Source organism: Chiloscyllium plagiosum, chromosome 24 (assembly GCF_004010195.1).
Source record: "Chiloscyllium plagiosum isolate BGI_BamShark_2017 chromosome 24, ASM401019v2, whole genome shotgun sequence".
In the NCBI taxonomy this organism is placed as follows: Eukaryota; Metazoa; Chordata; class Chondrichthyes; order Orectolobiformes; family Hemiscylliidae; genus Chiloscyllium; species Chiloscyllium plagiosum.
Window position 1 is genome coordinate 54,553,014 of NC_057733.1, and position 19,017 is coordinate 54,572,030.

At 42.1% G+C, this 19,017-nt stretch overlaps 1 protein-coding gene and 1 long non-coding RNA gene across 4 annotated transcripts in view; one reads left to right on the plus strand and one right to left on the minus strand.

Annotated features, from left to right (window-relative positions):
• LOC122562316 overlaps positions 1 to 18,423 on the minus strand; it is a 54,053-nt gene extending 35,630 nt beyond the window's left edge. The window contains exons 1-2 of one of the 3 annotated variants that reach the window (XR_006315283.1): positions 18,095 to 18,423; positions 14,460 to 14,541 (exon numbers count right to left, since the gene is read on the minus strand). This is a non-coding gene — a long non-coding RNA (uncharacterized LOC122562316). Of the gene's footprint in view, positions 1 to 14,459; positions 14,545 to 17,794 lie in introns of all 3 variants that reach the window. The other 2 variants (XR_006315281.1, XR_006315282.1) reach the window with 2 other exon arrangements.
• Positions 18,424 to 18,542: 119 nt separating this feature from the next.
• Positions 18,543 to 19,017, plus strand: part of LOC122562315 (protein Tob1-like) — a 7,106-nt gene continuing 6,631 nt past the window's right edge. The window contains exon 1 of the mRNA XM_043715182.1: positions 18,543 to 18,750. The gene's annotated coding sequence lies outside the window, so the exon portion shown is untranslated. The remainder of the gene's footprint in view (positions 18,751 to 19,017) is intronic.

Sequence of the window (19,017 nt, forward strand, 5' to 3'; positions counted from 1 at the left end):
TGTTGCCAGGGTTGGAGGATTTGAGCTATAGGGAGAGGCTGAATAGGCTGGGGCTGTTTTCCCTGGAGCGTCGGAGGCTGTGGGGTGACCTTATAGAGGTTTACAAAATTATGAGGGGCGTGGATAGGATAAATAGGCAAAGTCTTTTCCCTGGGGTTGGGGAGTCCAGAACTGGAGGGCATAGGTTTAGGGTGAGAGGGGAAAGATATAAAAGAGACCCCCTACGGGACAACTTTTTCATGCAGAGGGTGGTACATGCATGGAATGAGCTGCCAGAGGATGTGGTGGAGGCTGGTACAATTGCAACATTTAAGAGGCATTTGGATGGGTATGTGAATAGGAAGGGTTTGGAGGGATATGGGCCTGGTGCTGGTAGGTGGAATCAGATAGGGTTGCGATATCTGGTCGGTAAGGACAGGTTAGACCGAAGGGTCTGTTTCCATGCTGTACATCTCTATGACTCTATGAGAGAATTAATCTCCACTTGGAAAGGCAAGGTTTGATCAGGGATAGTCAACATGGTTTTGTCAGAGGGAGGCCATGCCTAACAAGTTTGTTAGAATGTTTCAACAAGGTGACCAGGTATTGTCAATAATGCAGTTTATCTGGATTTTACCAAAGTCTTTGACAAAGTTTCATATCGGATACTGATAAAGAAGGTAAAAGCACATGAGATGAAACAGACTGGTAGAAGGCTGTCTAAGTAACTGGAAGCCAATGTCAAGTTGTGTACCACAATGATCAGTGTGGGTTCCTTTTTGTTTGTCATGTATTTAAACAATATAGTTAAGAATTTGGTAGCACGGTGGGGTGATAAGTAAGTTTGTGAAAGGCACAAAGATTGGCTGGATGGTTAATAGTGATATAGAAGGACTGAGGTTAGTGTAAGATGTAGATAAGTCAATCAGCTGTTTAATTATTTAATCCTGATAATTGTGTGGCAATGCTCTTTGGAAGAAGGAACAAGACAAAGAGTACACAATGAATGGCAGGACATTGGGAAGCTCAGAGGAACAGAGAAATCTTGGGTTACTTGTCCACCAATCCCTGAAGACAGCAGGACAGGTTAATAGGGTGAGTAAGAAGCCATATGGAATACTAGCCTTTATCAGGAGATTATGTTGGAATTCAAAATTGGTTAGGCCACAGATGGAGTATTGTGTGCAATTCTGGTCTCTGCACTATAGGAAGGATGTGATTGCACTAGAGGGAATGCAGAAACTATCCACCAGGATGTTGTCAGGGATGGAGCAGTTTAGTTATGAAGAGAAGCTAGATAAGTTTGGTTTTAGAGTAGAGAAGTTGAAGAGGCACTTGATTGGGGTTTATAAGATTATTTGATTCCTGAAGAACGGCTTATGCCCGAAACGTCGATTCTCCTGTTCCTTTGATGCTGCCTGACCTGCTGCGCTTTTCTAGCAACACATTATTAAGCTCTGATCTCCAGCATCTGCAGTCCTCACTTTCTCCTAGTTTATAAGATTATGAGAGGCATGAACAGGATGGAGAGAAAGCAGCATAGTTGAAGGGTCAATACTGAAGAGATATAATTTTAAGGCAAAAGGCAGTAAGTTTAGAAGGTTCTTGATAAAAGTTTTTTTTTCACCCAGACGCTGGTGGGAGTCTGGAATGCCCTGCTTTGGAGGTAATTAGAGAAAGGAAATCTCACAACTTTTAAAAACTTCATGGATAAGCAGTTGAAATGTCATAGTATTCATATGAGCCCAGTCTTGGAAATTGAGATTAGTGTAGACAGGTCAGCACAGCTTGATGAGTGAAGGGCCTTTTCTGTACTGTATTACTCAATGACTATGACTCAAGTCCTTTGAGGATATAACACTCCGAGTTGATAAAAGGGAACTGGTACATGTAAGGTATATAGATTTCCAGAAGGCATTCAGTAAAATGCCACATAAAAAGCTACTGCACAAGACAGGGGTTCACAGTATTGGGGACAATATATTAGCATGGATGGAGAATTGGTCAAAATGCAAACAACAGTCAGGATTAATGGTTTTTATTGCAGGATAGTAAGATGGAATTAATAGAGTGCTGCAAGAATCAGTCCTAGGGCTGTTGAATTATTTATCATCGATTGTAATGGCTTGAAGGGCAAAGTGTATCATATCCAAATTTGCTGATGATACAAAAGTAGATGCAGGGTGCATGCTGTGATGAAGCCATAAGGAATCTGCAAGGGAATTTTGTAGGCTGAGTGAGTGGATAAAACTGTGGCTGATGGAGTTTCATGTAGGAAAGTGTGAGGTCTTACAATTTGGTTGGATGAATCAAAATGGAGACCATTATTTAAATGAAAAAGGGACACCAAAAAAGGGCCCGTGCAAAAGGATCTGTCTGTTCTTATGCACTAGCATGTAGGTGCAGCAAATAATTAAGAGAGCAGTCCAGCTGGTCCATGCCGACCATGTTCCCTAACCAAACGAGTGCCAATGTCCCTCCAAAACTTCCCTATTTGTGTACTTATCCAAATGTCTTTTAAATGTTGTAATTGTACCTGCACCCACCACTCCATCATTCCACACACAAATCACTCTCTTTGTAAAAAGATTGCTCCTCATATCCTTATTAAAACTTTCTCCTCTCACCTTAAAAATATGCCCACTAGTTTTAACTGAACCACCCTAGGAAAATACCTTTGCTAATCACTAAATCCATGCTCCTCATGATTTTATACATCTCCATAAGGTCACCCCTCAACCTCCTACTCCTTAATGAACAAAATACCAGCCTATCCAGCCTATTTTTATTAATCAAATCCTCCAGGCTCAGTGACATTCTGGTAAATCTTTTCTAAACAATCTCCAATTTAATAAATGCAGACAGAATTCCAGAAGAGGCCTCATCAATGTCCTAAGTTTAGATCAGAGTGGTGTTGGAAAAGCACAGCAGGTCAGGCAGCATCCAAGGGGCAGGAAAATCGATGTTTCAGGCAAAAGCCCTTCATCAGGAATAGAGCTCTAAACTCTGATCTAAACTCTGGTTTCCAGCATCTGCAGTCCTCACTTTTGCCTCATCAATGTCCTGTATAACCTTAACATTACATCCCAATTTCTATACTCGAAGGTCTGAGCAATGAAGGCAAGCACGCTAAATGCCTTCTTAACCACCCTGTCTACCTGTGATACAAAATTCAAAGAATTATGTATTAGAACCCTTAGATCGTTTTGTTCTACAATATTGCCTAGGTGCCTACCATTAATTGTGTAAGTCCTGCTCTTGTTTGTTTTACCAAAAGGCAATACCTCACATTTATCCAAGTTAAACTTCATCTGCCACTCCTCAGCCCATTGACCAATTACGTTAAATTAGATTCTCTACAGTGTGGAAATAGGCCCTTTGGCCCAACAAGTCCACAATGACCCTCCGAAGAGCAACCCGCCCAGACCCATTCCCCTACCCTACATTTACCCCTGAATAATGCATCTAACACTATTGGCAATTTAGCATAGCTTGCACATCTTTGGATTGTAGGAGGAAACCAGACCTCCCGGAGGAAATCCACGCAGACAGGGGGAGAATGTGCAAACTCCACAAGGACAATCGCCTGAGGCTAAATCAAACCCAGGTCCCCGGTGCTGTGAGGCAGCAGTAGTAACCACTGAGCCACCGTGCTGCTTTGAAGGGCCCATTTCGTGCTACACTCTCCCAAAAGGGGAAACAATCTTTCCACACCCATCTTGTCAAGCCCTGTAAGAATCTTGCATGGTTTAATTTCAAATATCTCTTTGAAATCTTAGATAACCTTCTTCACTGTCCACTGTACCACCAATTTTGGAGTCATCCGCAAACTTACTATCTATGCCTCCTATATTCTCATCCAAATCATTTATATAAATGACTAACAACAATGGACCCAGTATCATTCCCTGTGGAACCCAGCTGGTCACAGGCCTCCAGCCCAAAAAACAACTTTCCACAACCCTTTGCCTCCGACATTCAAGCCAATTTTGTATCCAATTGGCAAGCTCAACCAGATTCCCATGTGATCTAACTCTATTAATACGGAACCTTGTCAAAGGCTTTACTATGTAAACAACATACACCACTCTGCCCTCAATCTTTCTAGCTACTTCCTCAAAAAACTCAATCAAATTTGTGAGGCACAAGTTCCCTTGCACAAAGCTATGCTGACAATCCCTCATCAGTCCTTGCCTCTCCAAATGCATATAAATCCTATCTTTCAGAATCATCTTCAACAGCCTACCCACCACTGATGTCAGGCTCACAAGTCTATAAGTCCCAGGCTTCTCCTTACAGCCTTTCTTAAATAAAGGCACAACATTAGCCACACTCCATTCCTCTGGTACCTCACCCATGGTTATAGGTGACACAAAGATATTTCTGCTAGGGATCTCGCAATTTCTTCCTCAACTTACCACAATGTCCTGGGAGACACTTGAGGAGGTCCCGGAGATTTATCCACTTTTTTCCACAGTAAAAATTGACTTGAAATATTCATTTAGAACCTCTCTCATCTCCTGACATCCAACACGTAGACAACAATGGCACGGTGGCTCAGTGGTTAGCACTGCTGCCTTACAGCACCAGGGTCTCAGGTTCAATTCCAGCCTTGGGCGATTTGTCTGTGTGGAGTTTGCATGTTCTCCCTGTGTCTGCGTGGGTTTCCTCCCACAGTCCAAAGATGTGCAGGTCAGGTGAATTGGATATGCTAAATTGCCCATAGTGTTAGGTACATTAGTCAGAGGGAAATGGGTCTGGGTGGGTTACTCTTCGGAAGGCTGGTGTGGATTTGTCGGGCCGAAGGGCCTGTTTCCACACTGTAGGGTATCTAATCACAAAAAAACTTAGTTAATCTTTAAGGGTCCCTATTCTCTTTCTAGTTCCTCTTTTGCTCTTAATGTACTTGGAGAATCTTTTTGGATTTTTCTTAACTTCATCTGCCAAGACTATCTCCATTTCCATCTTTGCCCTCTTGATTTCCCTCTTAAAAATTCTCTAACACACTTTATACTCTTCAAGAGATTCATTTGATCTGTCCTGGGAGTGTTGATGGGGATCCAAGATGAGACATGCACATCACTTATTAACATCTGTGGCTATGAGAGTCCCATTTGTTGTCAACATTGAAATGTAAAGAAATTGTATTTGAACCTAAAATTCGTTAACCTTGGAAATAGTTACCTAAGGCATTGCATAAAATTGAATTGGCACACAATTTCACAATCAGTTGGAATAGTGACAATCCAAATAAACTCAAATGGATGATAAAGTCAGTAACAGCAAAATCTTTGTATTTAAAAGACCAACCTGGTGAGAAATAAGATCCAATTTCTATAACACTACTACTTTTTTGTAGTGTTCTCAAAAAGCCCTTGTTTGTGAGGAGACTTTTGAGGTTGTATGGATAAATTATTATTGATCAGCTCACTGCGTAAATCAATCTGCATGTATGTCCATGTCTGTCTGAACTTTTTTTATCTGTGTGTATCTATATCTAAGCTCCTGAGTATGATTCTGCGTCTCTCTGAGCTCACTTTTCTTTAAACTTCTCAATGTCTGTGTGTGTGTATGTCTCTCTCTCTGAGCTCGTGTGTGTGTGTGTCTCTTTCTTTAACTCCTCTTTGTCTGTGTATGTCTTTGAGCTCCTCTGTGACCTTTATTATAACATTTTCTGAAACTTTATTTTAGAAACAAATATAGTGTAGCCATGACGAATGGTACAATTACAAGCTGTTCGATAAAATTCTCTACATAGTAGCTGACAGGAGGGTTTGATTGTATGTGAGGCAACTACAGGGAGCCAAGGGACAGCTCTCAACAAACCTGTTCCTATAATTGTCCAAATGTTCTTGCAAGTCTTTTGGACAAGGTGAGACCTCAAGGAAGATGAGAGACCTGACCACAATGTTGTGGTACAGGAAGCTATTCAAGTGGAAGGAGGAGATAGAAGCACAGTGGTAAGGGACAAAACAGTTAGGGAGACAGATGCTATTCCCTGTAGCCATGGGTTGTGTTGCCTGCCTCATGGCTGGAGAACATGGAGAGGGAGGGGAGGGCTACAGTTGTTGTCATCCATTTTTCACTGTAGCATAGGAGGTTGAGAGGCAATCTGAAAGAAGTTTATAAAATACTAAGGTATAGATAGAGTTAATGGTAGTTGTCTTTTCCCTAGGGTGGGAGATTTCAAGACCAGGGAGTACATTTTTAAGTTGAATGGAGAGAGATTTAAAAAAGACATGAGGGGCAAATCTTTTTCACAGAGTGTGGTTCATATTTGGAATGAATTTCCTGAGAAAGTAGTGGATGTGGGTACAATTACAACATTCAAAAGACATTTGGATAGATAGATGAACAGGAAAGGCTTGAAGGGATATGTGTCAGGAGCAAGTAGGCAGGACTAGTATAGTTTAGGAATAAGCTAGGCATGGATTGGTTGGACCAAAGGGTCTGTTTCCATGCTGTATGACTATGTTGATACTAATGACATTGACAGGACTGGAAAAGAGATTCTGCTGAAGGGCTCAAAAGAGTTAGGAACTAAACTAGAAAATAGAACGTTCAAGGGATAATCTCAGGATTGCCACCTGTGCCACAGGCAACTGGCTCAGGGTAAATCAATTCAATGAGGTAAATGTGGGGCTCAATGATTGGCATGTGAAGAATGAATTTCAATGCATGATACTGAAGTAGAGTATATCGTGCTGAAAAAAAAACAGGAACCTTTGGTGCCGTTGGACTGTATGTTGAAATACAGACTGCTGGAACTTCTACTACGCAGAGAGATCCCATTATTTTACTGAAGCTATATAAAAAAGCAAATATAGTCATCCCTTTTCAGCAAAGGCATATTTGGTTGATGAAAGGTTCAGACTCCACAAAGGTAACCAGCATGGTGGTGAATCTATCTCTCAGTTCATAGAAATTTTAAAGACTCGGCAGAATGCTGCAAATTCAGGGACAACTTCAAAGATGCTGTCAGGAACAGACTGGTATGTAGTTTAAGAATGTGAAAGAATCCAGAAGAGATTACTGACCTAAGGGAAACTAGGCTTAAAGAAATCATTGGAAATAGCAGCACCAATGGAACTGCAGCCAAGGAAGCTCACCAGTTAAGCTTGAGTATGATAGTTCACAAAATGGCAGCTGAGAGATGAGCACAAAGACAGATTGAAAACTGCCATTGATATACAGCAGCAAATTGCTGGTAAAATTACTGTCTGCAGAAACTGCAGCAAACCAGGGCATGTTAATTGGGTGTGTTTGAGAAAGGAACATGAACAACAAAAAGCAAAAGAAATCAAAAAGTAGGAAGAAAACTTTCATGGTATGAAAAGTACACGAGAAAAGCCCAGATTCAGTCTGAAGAGGAGTCATCATTAAAAATACTGGCCATTCCTGGTAAAAACAACAGATACTGGGTCACTCCTTCATTGAATGGCAAACCGTAAGAATGGAAATGGACATCAGACCGGTGCTTTGACTGATACCTGAAAGGCAGTTCAGTCATGTTGCAATGTAACCTTCAAAATTGTACTCGGAATGTACACAGGTGAGGTGGTGCCTCTAAGGGGTTATATCAAGGGGAATGTTTAGTTATCTGATCAGTCCAAAGATTTACCCTTACTCATTGTCAAAGGAAATTTTCCAGCTTTATTGGGAACAATGTGGTTGAAAGAAAAAAAATCCAACTGTGCTGAAGTAAGTCACTTGTCAGATTCTGATTGATCAAAGGTTTGAAAGAAATACGTCATTGTGTGGAGATCTGGGAAACATGAAAAAAAACAAACAGAAATTGCTGGAAAAGCTCAGCAGGTCTGGCAGCATCTGTGAAGAGAAATCAGAGTTAATGTTTCATGTCAAGTGACTCTTGCTCAGAACCTCTCTCTCTATTGGTGCTGCCAGATCTGCTGAGCTTTTCCAACAATTCGTGTTTTTGTTTCTGATTTACAGAATTCGCAGTTCTTTCGGTTTTATTAAGTATGGAAAATATATCTGTCCAATTGAAAATCAAGTAAAACATTGCAAGAGTAGATCAGTGCCTTATGTCAACAGACCAAAGGTCAAGGCAGGATTAGAGAGGCTGATCAAGAATGGAAGTCCTAGAACCCATAAATGTGAGAGTTGGACCATGCCAATTGCACCAATGATAAAGGAAGATGGATCTGTACACATCTGTGGTGATTTTAATGTTACTACTAAACCAGTGCTGTGCAGTATCCTTTGCCTTTAATCAATTACCTATATGCTGGACTAGCTGGAGATCAACTTTGCAGTAGAATTGACTTTAGGCAAACCTCTCTCCAGATGAATGTAAATCCTGAGTCACAAATAATTAATTGTAACACAAAGGACTATTCAAATACAAGTAACTTTCATTTGCTGTCACATCTGCACCTGTGTTATTCCAACTTGCCATGGATCAGACTTTGCGGATTGGAGGGAGTCTAATGTTACCCAGCCAATAGTTTAATCACAAAAAGAAAGAAAAAGGAGCATCTCCACAGTTTGGATGCTACTCTATACAGACAGGAATTGACATTCTCCATAATGTCTTACCTACGGACTGTGTATGTATGATTGTAAATATTATGAGGGTTTTCATTGCAAGAACCTCTGATATAAAGGGTCAGAGATATTATGTATTTGGTAAGTATGGTGGACTGTCACTTTCAGAGTCCAATCGTACTGTTATGATGCCATTGATCAGTTTGGAAGGGAAACAGCTCAGTCTAACATTGCTGCCAGCAAAGTGGGCCGCTCTTTAATAAGGCTTCTGCTGTCTCTAAGCACTATGGCCTCTTGGTCCTTTTTGAAATCTAACAAGCTGGAATAAAGGGAAAATTTTCAGGATGGCAACTTGGAATGCCACAGAGATCAATACTGGGGCCATCATTGTTTACAACATATTAATAATTTGATTTACAAATGAATGCACTATCACCAAGTTTGTGAATGACATAAAATAGCTAAAAAGGCAAGAATTAAGGATGATAAAAGTCTGCAAAAGGATATAGACAAATTAAGTGAGTGGGCAAAATCTTAACAGATGGAGTATATTGTGGGAAAGATGTGAGGTAATGCACTTTAGCAGGAAGAATAGAAGAACTGAATATATTTAAATGGAAAAAATCGCAGAGGGTAAAGCACAGAATAAGGAGGTCTTGCTAAAACTACAGAGGCATTAGTCAGACCACATCTGACATACTGCGAACAATTTTGCTTCAGGTATCTAAGATACACTGGTTTTCAAGGAAGTCAAAAGAAAGTTCACTTGGTTGATCTGGATATGGATAGATTTTCTTCTGAGGAGAGAATGAGTATATTGGGCTTCTATTCATTAGCATTTAAAAGAATGAGACAAAACCTTATATACAATGTAGGGGGCTTGACCTGGTGGATGGTGAGAGGTTGTTTCCCTGTGTGGGAGAGTCTCGGACCAGAGGGTGTAACCTCAGAGTAAACAGTCACCCATTTAAGACATAGATGGGGAGGAACTTCTTCTCTCAGAGAGAAATGAATCTGTGTATGGAATTCTTTACTACAAAGTTCTGTTGAGACTGGATCATTGTACATTCAAGACTGAGATCGACAGGTTTCTAATCAGTAAAGAAATCAAGGGTTATGGGTGAGGGAGAGAAGTGGAGCTGATGATTATCAGATCAGCTATGATCTCTTTGAATGTCAGAGCAGATTCCATGTGTCGAATGGCCTACTTCAGCTTCTACCTCTTATGGTCTTATTCCCTTAGATTTCGAGCAGCACCAAAATGTTTAGCTGAAGAGGTAGCGAGGCTTTTAATCTGGTCTTTATTTGGGCAATCTCTAAATGGAAGTGTGCCAGCTAGCCTGTCCTCTTAAGGCCATTGTTCAGGCACACTGCTTGGAAATGATCCAAATAGATACATCCTGAGGTCAATTACAGGCTAATTGCTTTCAGGAAGTTTCCGCAGAAAGGCAGCTGTTGGTGAATATCTGCCTCTTGCCATTGGCAAAAAAGCACATCAGTAAAATTATTAAAAAAAGCACAGAGAAGTAATGTTTTTAAGAAAAACGCTTTTAGTAATTTGATAGCAGATGGTAAGCAATTATCGTATATAATTTATAAAATCTGCAATCTAGAAGTCAGCCTTTTCACTTTACAGGTAATGAGTAAAACTATGGGTAAAACTGAGTTATGTCTTTAAACAACTGTTAATTAATATCAACCTGAGCATCTCCCCGCTGTTTTGCAATCACTAGTACTTAGAGTGTACTGTCGTCAGTTACATCAGGAAACATCCCCATACCATTAGGCAGATAACACTGTGAACTGAGTTATTGATGTAAACTGTGCCTAGATCCAAGTCAGTACAGAAGCAGCAGTTCTTAAGGATGACTGAAACGATAGATAAATAATTTATTCCAAAATAAATAGTTTTGTCACTCAGCTCAAATCTAAAAATGTTGAGAATCAGATTGATACTGAGTTAATTTTTTTTAGAATTAATACTGGCTTTCAAGAAAGTCGAAAGAAAGTTAATAATTGTTTAGAAAACTGATCACAGGATGCGGCCACTGATGACTTTTATTTTCAATCCCTAAATGCCCTGGAGAAGGTGATAGATGTCTTGATGTCCATGTAGTGTCAAGATTTTGATCCTGTGACAATAAAGAAACACTGACATATCTCCAAGTCAGGATGCTGACTGGTTTGCAGGGGACCTTTCTGGGATGGTGTCCCACATACCTGCTGTCTTTGTCCTTCACATGTTTGGAAGATGCTGTTGAAGGAGTCATGGTGAACGTCCTTGACTGCTTAAGTGTTCCCTGACTGGGAGAGAATATTGCTGATGTAAATGGTACACAATTCTGCAATTGTACATCAGACGAGGAGGGAAGCGATGGACACCTAAAGATGCTGAAGGATGCCCTCATAAGAACGGGATGCGATGCTCAACTCATTGAGTTAAGGTTCATGTCACGCTACATGTAACCCCACTAACTGTTCTGTATCTGTAAAATGTTCCTTACTGTCCTGTTTTGACACCATCACCTTGATAACTTGTTATGATCTCTCTACCTTAATTAGTTTGTACAGTTTTGGATTACTTGTTACTTTGGTTAGATCCTCACCATGCGACTCATACCTAGCATGTTACTTCAGCCATATGGTTTGATTCCAGCACCACCTTATTTTTAGTTTTTTGTAATTATTTCTCTGCCTCAAATAATCAGATCATAGATCATTCCTTCACTTGCTATTCAGCTGTTAACACTTTACTCAAATTCTCTGACACTTTTGATTATCTGACCTGCAGAGATTTATTATTCAGTCTGTCCACACTCCACTCATATCATTTATATGATTTTTTTTAATCTCTGATTATGAATTCTCTGCCTGTATGCTTCTCTTCACTCCACCTGACAAAGGAGCACTGCTCCAAAAGCTTGTGATTTCAAATAAACCTGTTGGACTATAACTTGGTGTTCTGCAGAATTCCTGCTCTCTAAGCTACTCTTGTAACCACAGTAGAATCATAGAGCCCTTTGGTCCAACTAGTCCACGCCAATCAAGCTTCCAAACCAAACTAGTCCCACTTGCATGCATCTGGCCCAAATCCCTCCAAACCTTTCCTTTCATGAACTTATCTAAATGTCTGTTAAATGTTGTAACTGTACCTGAAGCTGGATGAACTTTGGATCATTTGGGAGGCTGAGGTGGTAATTGAGAGGAGTTATAGGGAGGTAATCACACCTCAGGTATAGGAAAAAGGTAGATGGGTTACAGTCAGGGGAAGAAAGATGTTGCCAGAGTGTGATGCAATTTCCCAGGTAGACCCTGTCCACAATACACAGGACACATCTGAACGAGACTATTATTGCTGTGTCAATCTACTTTCAATTGTCAGCAAAATGATAGAAAGAGTTATAGATAGTGCTATCAGGTGACACATATACACCAAAAGAACCGGCTCACTGATGCTTAATTTGGCTTCTGCCAATGTCTGTTAGCTACTGACATCTTTACAGCCTTGGTCCAAACATGGACAAAAGAGCTGAACACGAGGGGTGAGGTAAAGGTAACTGCCCTTGACATATCATTCTCAGCCCCAGGATATTACAAATGAAGCTCCTCAGGCTAGTGACCTAGGACCAACCATCTTAGATTACTTACAGTGTAGAAACAGGCCTTTCGGCCCAACAAGTCTACACCGACCCTCCAAAGAGCAACGCACCCAGACCCATTACATTTACCCCTTCACCTAACACTACAGGCAATTTAGCATGGCCAATTCACCTAACCTGCACATTTTTGGACTGTGGGAGGAAACCGGAGCACCCGGAGGATACCCACACAGACACTGGGAAAATGTGCAAACTTCACACAGACTGTTGCCTGAGGCGGGAATTGAACCCGGGTCTCTGGTGCTGTGAGGCAGCAGTGCTAACCACTGTGCCACTGTGTCACCCACAGTTATGTCATTAGTAACTTTCCTTCCGGATGTAAGTTTGCTCGCTGAGCCAGAAGGTTCATTTTCAGATGTGTACCAGTGAAATTTTAGAAGTGTGTAATTAGTGCAAAAGATAAGGCCTAAGCATTTCCAGCAATCTTCAGCAAGAACAGCCAAGTGGATGATCCATCTTGGCCTCGTTACAGATGCCAGTCTCTAGCCATGGCTATGGGTCCTGACAACATTCTGGCATTTCACGTACTGAAGTCTTGTGCTCCAGAACTTGATCCTTCCCTAGCCAAGCACTTTCAGTAACAGTTCAACATTGGCATTTACCTGACAGTTTGGAAGATTGCCCAGGTATATCCTGTATACAAAAATCAGAATAAAGCAAACCTGGCCAATTTCCACCCCATCAGTCTACTCATGATCGTCAGTAAGGTGACAGAAGATATCATCAACAGTGCTATGCTGCTCAGCAATAACTTGCTCAGTGATGCCCAGTTTAGGTTCCCCCTGGACCACTCAGCTCCTGACCTCATTACAGCCTTGGTTCAAACATGGACAAAAGAGCTGAATTTCAGGCATCAAATAAGAGTGACAGCTCTTGACATCAAGGTCGCATGTGACTAACAGTGGCATCAAAGAGCTTGAGTAAAACAGTGTTCAATGGATATCAGGGGGCAAACATTCTGCTGGTTGGAGTCATACCTGGCACATAGACAAATGGTCATGTTGTTGGAGGTCAGTCATCTCAACTCCAGATCATCTCTGCAGGAGTTCCTCAGATGGTGTCCAAGGCCCAACAATCTAGAGTTTTTGTTGTAATCACTTGTAGGATGTGGCCATCACTTGCTGACCAGGATTTTATGCCCTTCCCTCGTTGTCCTTGAGATGGTGGTGGTGAGTTGCCTTCTTGAACCACTGCAGTCCATGTTCTGCAGATAGCCCCAAAATGCCCTTAGGGAGGGAATTCCAGGATTTTGACCCAACAACAGTGAAGGATTGGCAATGTATCTCCAAATCAGGATGCTGAGTAGCTCGGAAGGGAACTTGCAGGTGGTGTTCTTATGTATCTGCTGTCTAGATTAGAGTGGTGCTGGAAAAACACAGCAGGTTAGGCAGCATCCGAGGAGCAGAAAAATCGACGTTTCGGGCAAAAGCCCTTCATCAGGAATGATAAAGAGCTTTTGCCCAAAACGTCGATTTTCCTGCTCCTCGGATGCTGCCTGACCTGCTGTGTTTTTCCAGCACCACTCTAACCTAGACTCTGATCTCCAGCATCTGCAGTCCTCACTTATTCTTTATGTATCTGCTGCCCTGTCCCTCTAGTTGGAAGTGGTCATGAGTTTGGAAGGTGCTGTCTAAGGTTGCTCCATCAATGCCTTTCATCCATCATAAGGTCAGATTGGGGATGTTTGCCAGTGATTGCACAATGTTCAGCACCTTTCTCAACTCTTCAGATACCGAAGCAATCCAAGTTCCCCTCCCCCCACATTATCCCAGTTCCAAGCCTCTAACTCAGCCCCGCCCTACAGACCCCTCTATCACTGTCCAATCTGACCTATCACCTTCTCCCTCACCTTTATCCACCTACCACATTCCCAGCTACCTCCCCAACCCCACCTTCCTTCCATTTATCTCTCATCCCAACCCACAAGCCTCATTCCTGATGAAGGGCTTATGCCCAAAATGTCAATTCTCCTGCTCCTCGGATGCTGCCTAACCAGCTATGCTTTTCCAGCACCACGCTCTCAACTGTCATTCTTCTGTATCTGTCCTGCATCTTCTCAAAGAATAAATGTATCCTCCCTGACACATGGTGTCCAGAGCTGAACATAATTGGGATCTAATCAGAATCACTTTATCTCTCCTAGTCCCTCAGCAGTTGGAAAATATTCCAATTTATCTTTCTCTAATCCAAACGTCTGAGCCCAGACTTCTCCATGTTGAACTGAACTGTCATCATTTTTCTCACTTAGTCTCTGTTCCTTTGTAACTTTCTGCTGCCATTCACACTACTTGCTCCTTCTTCTAATGTCCAAACCTGAAGATGTAACTCTTCATTCTTTCATCCAAGCCAGCTGCACTTCTTGAAAAACTGAAGTCAAGATCCCTGGGAACACCATCTGCTGATAAGACAAGATTTCCTTTAACCCTTCTACCTGTTTCCTCCTTTCAACCAATTACTGATCCACATAACAAGGTTACCTCCAATTCCATATGCTTCCAGTTTAATTAATTATCTTGTGTGAAACATTATTAAATGCTTTTAGAAGTTGGTAAAAGACAGTGTCTTGAGATACTCCCCGATTCACCGAGTAACCTCCTCAAAAAGATTCAGCTTGGGTTAGTCAAACATAATCTCTCAAAATTGATATTGATCCAATAACTCAGTTATTCTGATCAATAACAGGTAAGTTCACCATATTTAATGTTAATTTTATATGTCCCGAAGTATCTAGTTTCCCTCTCCCTCCTTTCTCAAATAAAGGACTGACATTTGCAATTTTCTGATCCAAAGACATAATCTAGACTTAAGTAATATTATGAACCACAATTTTCTCACCTTTTTTCCTTTAAACACCCTAAGATCCCAGAAAGGTGCCTTTCTTAATTCTCATTATTCTCTCTAGATAGTTAATCAACTCAAAATAAATAAAAAAATTAAATTCTGCTAATGGACCAACATTCACTTTTACTTCTCAATATATTTACAAAAATACTTTTATTGTTAGTTTTGAGAAGTAGAGTTTTCATATTTGCAAGTTTTTGTTTCCATTTTCCTTTCTGCACTTGATTATTTATCGTTGAGAACTATTACAATCTGCCAGATTCATTTTAAAACGTGCTTACGCTGATATTTTACTTTAGTTCAATGCTGTCTCTTACTTTGTTGGTTAACCAATGCTGGTTAATACAACTTGTTGCTATTTAGGGTTCTGTACTGGCTTGAATCATACCAAATATACGTTTAGGCAATTACCATTGTTTGTCATCTTAACAGTTCATGCCAGTTCATTGAAACTTGTTAATACTTAAATGTAACAGCTTGAGATCCCTCTGTAAATGAAAATTATTTCCCTTCATTTGGTAATATAAAATAATGTTTAAATTGAATAAATTCAGACTACAAGTAGTTGCCAGTTGGCGGTTCATGTCCAAATCTTGATAACAGGAAGGAAACTTTTGAGACAGTATAGTTAGTTCAAAGGTTAGCCTTAAGGTGTAGCAAGCAAGACAAATGTATGTGAGACTTAATTGCAAGGGATTAGAGTATAAAGGTAAAAAACAAATCTTGCTCTAATTTGTGCAAAGTGCTGAGCCATGCTTCTAATACTGTTAACTATTTTGGTCATTTTGTCTCAAAATGATTGAACTTATCTTACAGGGATTGCAACAAAGGATGGCAAGATTGACAGCTAGCATGAAAGCACTTTCCTTTGAGGAGAGACTTAGTGTAATATAACACATACTGTGTAGTTTAAAGAATAAAACTTAATGTTTGTGAAAAGGTTTGTAGCTCGGGTGCTCGTTGTTGTGGTTCTGTTTGCCGAGATGGGAATTTGTGTTGCAGACGTTTCGTCCCCTGTCTAGGTGACATCCTCAGTGCTTGGGAGCCTCTGAGCACTGAGGATGTCACCTAGACAGGGGACAACACGTCTGCAACACAAATTCCCAGCTTGGCGAACAGAACCAGAACGTAAAACATAATCTCAATGATCTGTGTTACATTTTGAAAGCGCTTGACTCTAGGTACTGAGTTCCAGAATGTGGAATTTGGAGGATCTATGGCTAACAGATGAACTATTTAAGACTGAGATGCAGAGGAATTTCTTCACCTGGAAGGTAATGAATCCTCTATCCTAGAGGGCTCTGGTGGCTTCACCATTGAGTACATTCAAGTTGTCAATCAATAATTATCTAAATATTTAAGATCATTGATATGGGGATAGTGCAGGAAATAGCAGTGATGTAGAAAATCAGTAATGATCTGATCAAATAACGAAGCAGATTCAAGGGACTGAATGGCCTGATTCTCAAAAGATATCTGGACAGGTATATGGATAGGAAGATTTAGGGAATATGAGCCAAACATAAGCAAATGGGACTAGTTCAGTTTAGGAAACCTGGTCAGCACAGACAAGTTGGGGTGAAGAGCTTGTTTCATGCCGCATCCATTTATGACTGATTCTCCTTTAACTCTCATTGTAGGTGGCAGTGCATATACTCTTGAACAGTTACCTAGGAGTATACATAATGTGGTATGGCTGTAAGGATTGTTTTAATTTTAACTTGCTTTTGGAGTTCTGGGTGTCGCATTTTATTACCCGTTCCCAATTACCATTGAATTGCCTGGGTCGCGTGGTGGCACGGGTTCAATTCCCACGTCAGGCGACTGACTGTGTGGAGTTTGCACATTCTCCCCGCGTCTGCGTGGGTGGGTTTCCTCCCACAGTCCAAAGATGCACAGGTGAATTGGCCATGCTAAATTGCCCGTATTAGGTAAGGGGTAAATGTATGGGTGGGTTGCGCTTCGGCGGGTCGGTGTGGACTTTTTGGTAAAAACAATGACTGCAGATGCTGGAAACCAGATTCTGGATCAGTGGTGCTGGAAGAGCACAGCAATTTAGGCAGCATCCGAGGACAGGCAAAATCGACGTTTCGGGCAAAAGCCCTTCATCAGGAATAAAGGCAGAGAGCCTGAAGCGTGGAGAGACTTTTTGGGCCTGTTTCCACACTGTAATGTTGAGCTGTTTCAGAGGACACTTGAGTCAAAATCTTGCTATGTGCCTGGAATCACACGTAGGCCAGAACAGCTAAGTGCAGCAGATTACTAGATTACTTTCCCTAACAAGCATTAGAGAATCAAATGAATTTTTGTGACATTCATATTAACAGCATATTAATCGATTTTAACAGCAACAGCATTTATTCCAGATGTATGCGTGAATTTACATTTCTCTGCTTCCGGGATGTCTAACGCATCTCTGGATTATCAATCTTTGGTTGTACATTAGGAGCTCTTTATCGCTGCTTCGAGGCCCCATTGGTACATGTTTGCAGGAACAGCATCCCTGACGGTGGCGACACGGAGAGGCAAGTAGCCAAACAAGCTGCCTACTCAGCTGCGCCACTGCAGAAATGGCCAGCGCCGCCCGCTGTGCGCATGCGCTCGTACGGCCACGCCCCCTTTCGGATGGCCGGGTCGCGCGCCTGCGCAATGCCACACGCTTTGACTTTCAGCAGCGCCCTTGATCGGGAGCGCGCGGCCAGCCCAGAGCGGACCGCTTCAGTCCCAATAACCAATTCACCATCAGTTCACCGAAATGTATATAACTACATGTACATTCCTGTACTCCCTCTCTACTGAACACTTACATTCTAACGCACGCTCAACCTAAGGACAAGCGGTTTTGTTGTGAGACGGAGTGCGCGCTCCCGCTCCTCACCAACCCCCGGCACCTTTTGTTGGGAGACCAGAGCCTGGCAACAGCCTCGATACCGACAGCTAATCAGAATGCGGTTCCCGCCCGGAATGCCCGCCCCCTACTGCCTGCTCCAACCAAATAAAACACGGGACATTATCAGCCACCTGTATTTTTAGCCCAGCACCAGTCACTCAGTCTCCTTGCGCTCTCTATGTTTACCACAGACGAAGCTTGTATCGACAATTTGTACCTTACGATTGTTATTTTGACGATTTGTATCGTGTCAGCATTCATTAATAACGTGATTTCGATCTGCGCCTTTTGTCGTTCTAGTTGAGTTTTCACTGAAAACGAAATAAAACATGGGGGAACTATTTATCAAGGCCTCCATTTAAGAAGTAGAGGCGAAGCAGTGATGGATATGCCTCTACCTCAATCAGAACGGCGCATTCAGAACCCCCGCCCCCCCCCGGCCCAAACCTATTTAAATAGCCCTTCGGGTAGGGGTGGAGACGCGCTTCACAGTTGACCAATCGATATTCCTCAGTGCCGCGAGTCCCCGCCCACTGCAGCGACGTTTATAATAATAAAGTAGTTCCGGACCCCCTCCATGACGCCACCCCGCCCCCTTGTGCTGTGGGATCGCGGAGGGAGCGAGACTATAAATAACGGTGCGCTGCGGACTGATGGCAATGAGTTGTAAACGCTCCTGGCTGGTTGGATTCTGCGTGCGGTGGAGTAGCGGCGCTAAACACAACAAGAAAGAAATTATATAAAATATATGAACTTAATGTAACACCACAACGAAAATACAAAAGAATTTTTTTTAAAAACGGACAACAAAAAAAACGCAACGAAATTCTCCCTCATTGAATGTCTATTTACATCAGCGCCGAGAACAGCCGAGTAAGTACTAGAACCTTCTCTGCTCGCGGGCCGACTAAGGGAGTGAGAGCTGTGAAGGGCTGAGGCGGCTAATTGCCGCAATCGGGCGGTTGACCCGCTGCTGTCGAAAGTCCGCTCCTGGGGAGCGACGGTTACTGTTCCTGACGCCCCGCCCCCAGACCCCTCACCACCTGCGACTCCCCCTCCCCCACCACCGGCCCTTTCCCCTCAACACCCACCACAGGCCCCTACCCCTCCGGTCCCTCTCCCCTCAACCCCCTGCACCCG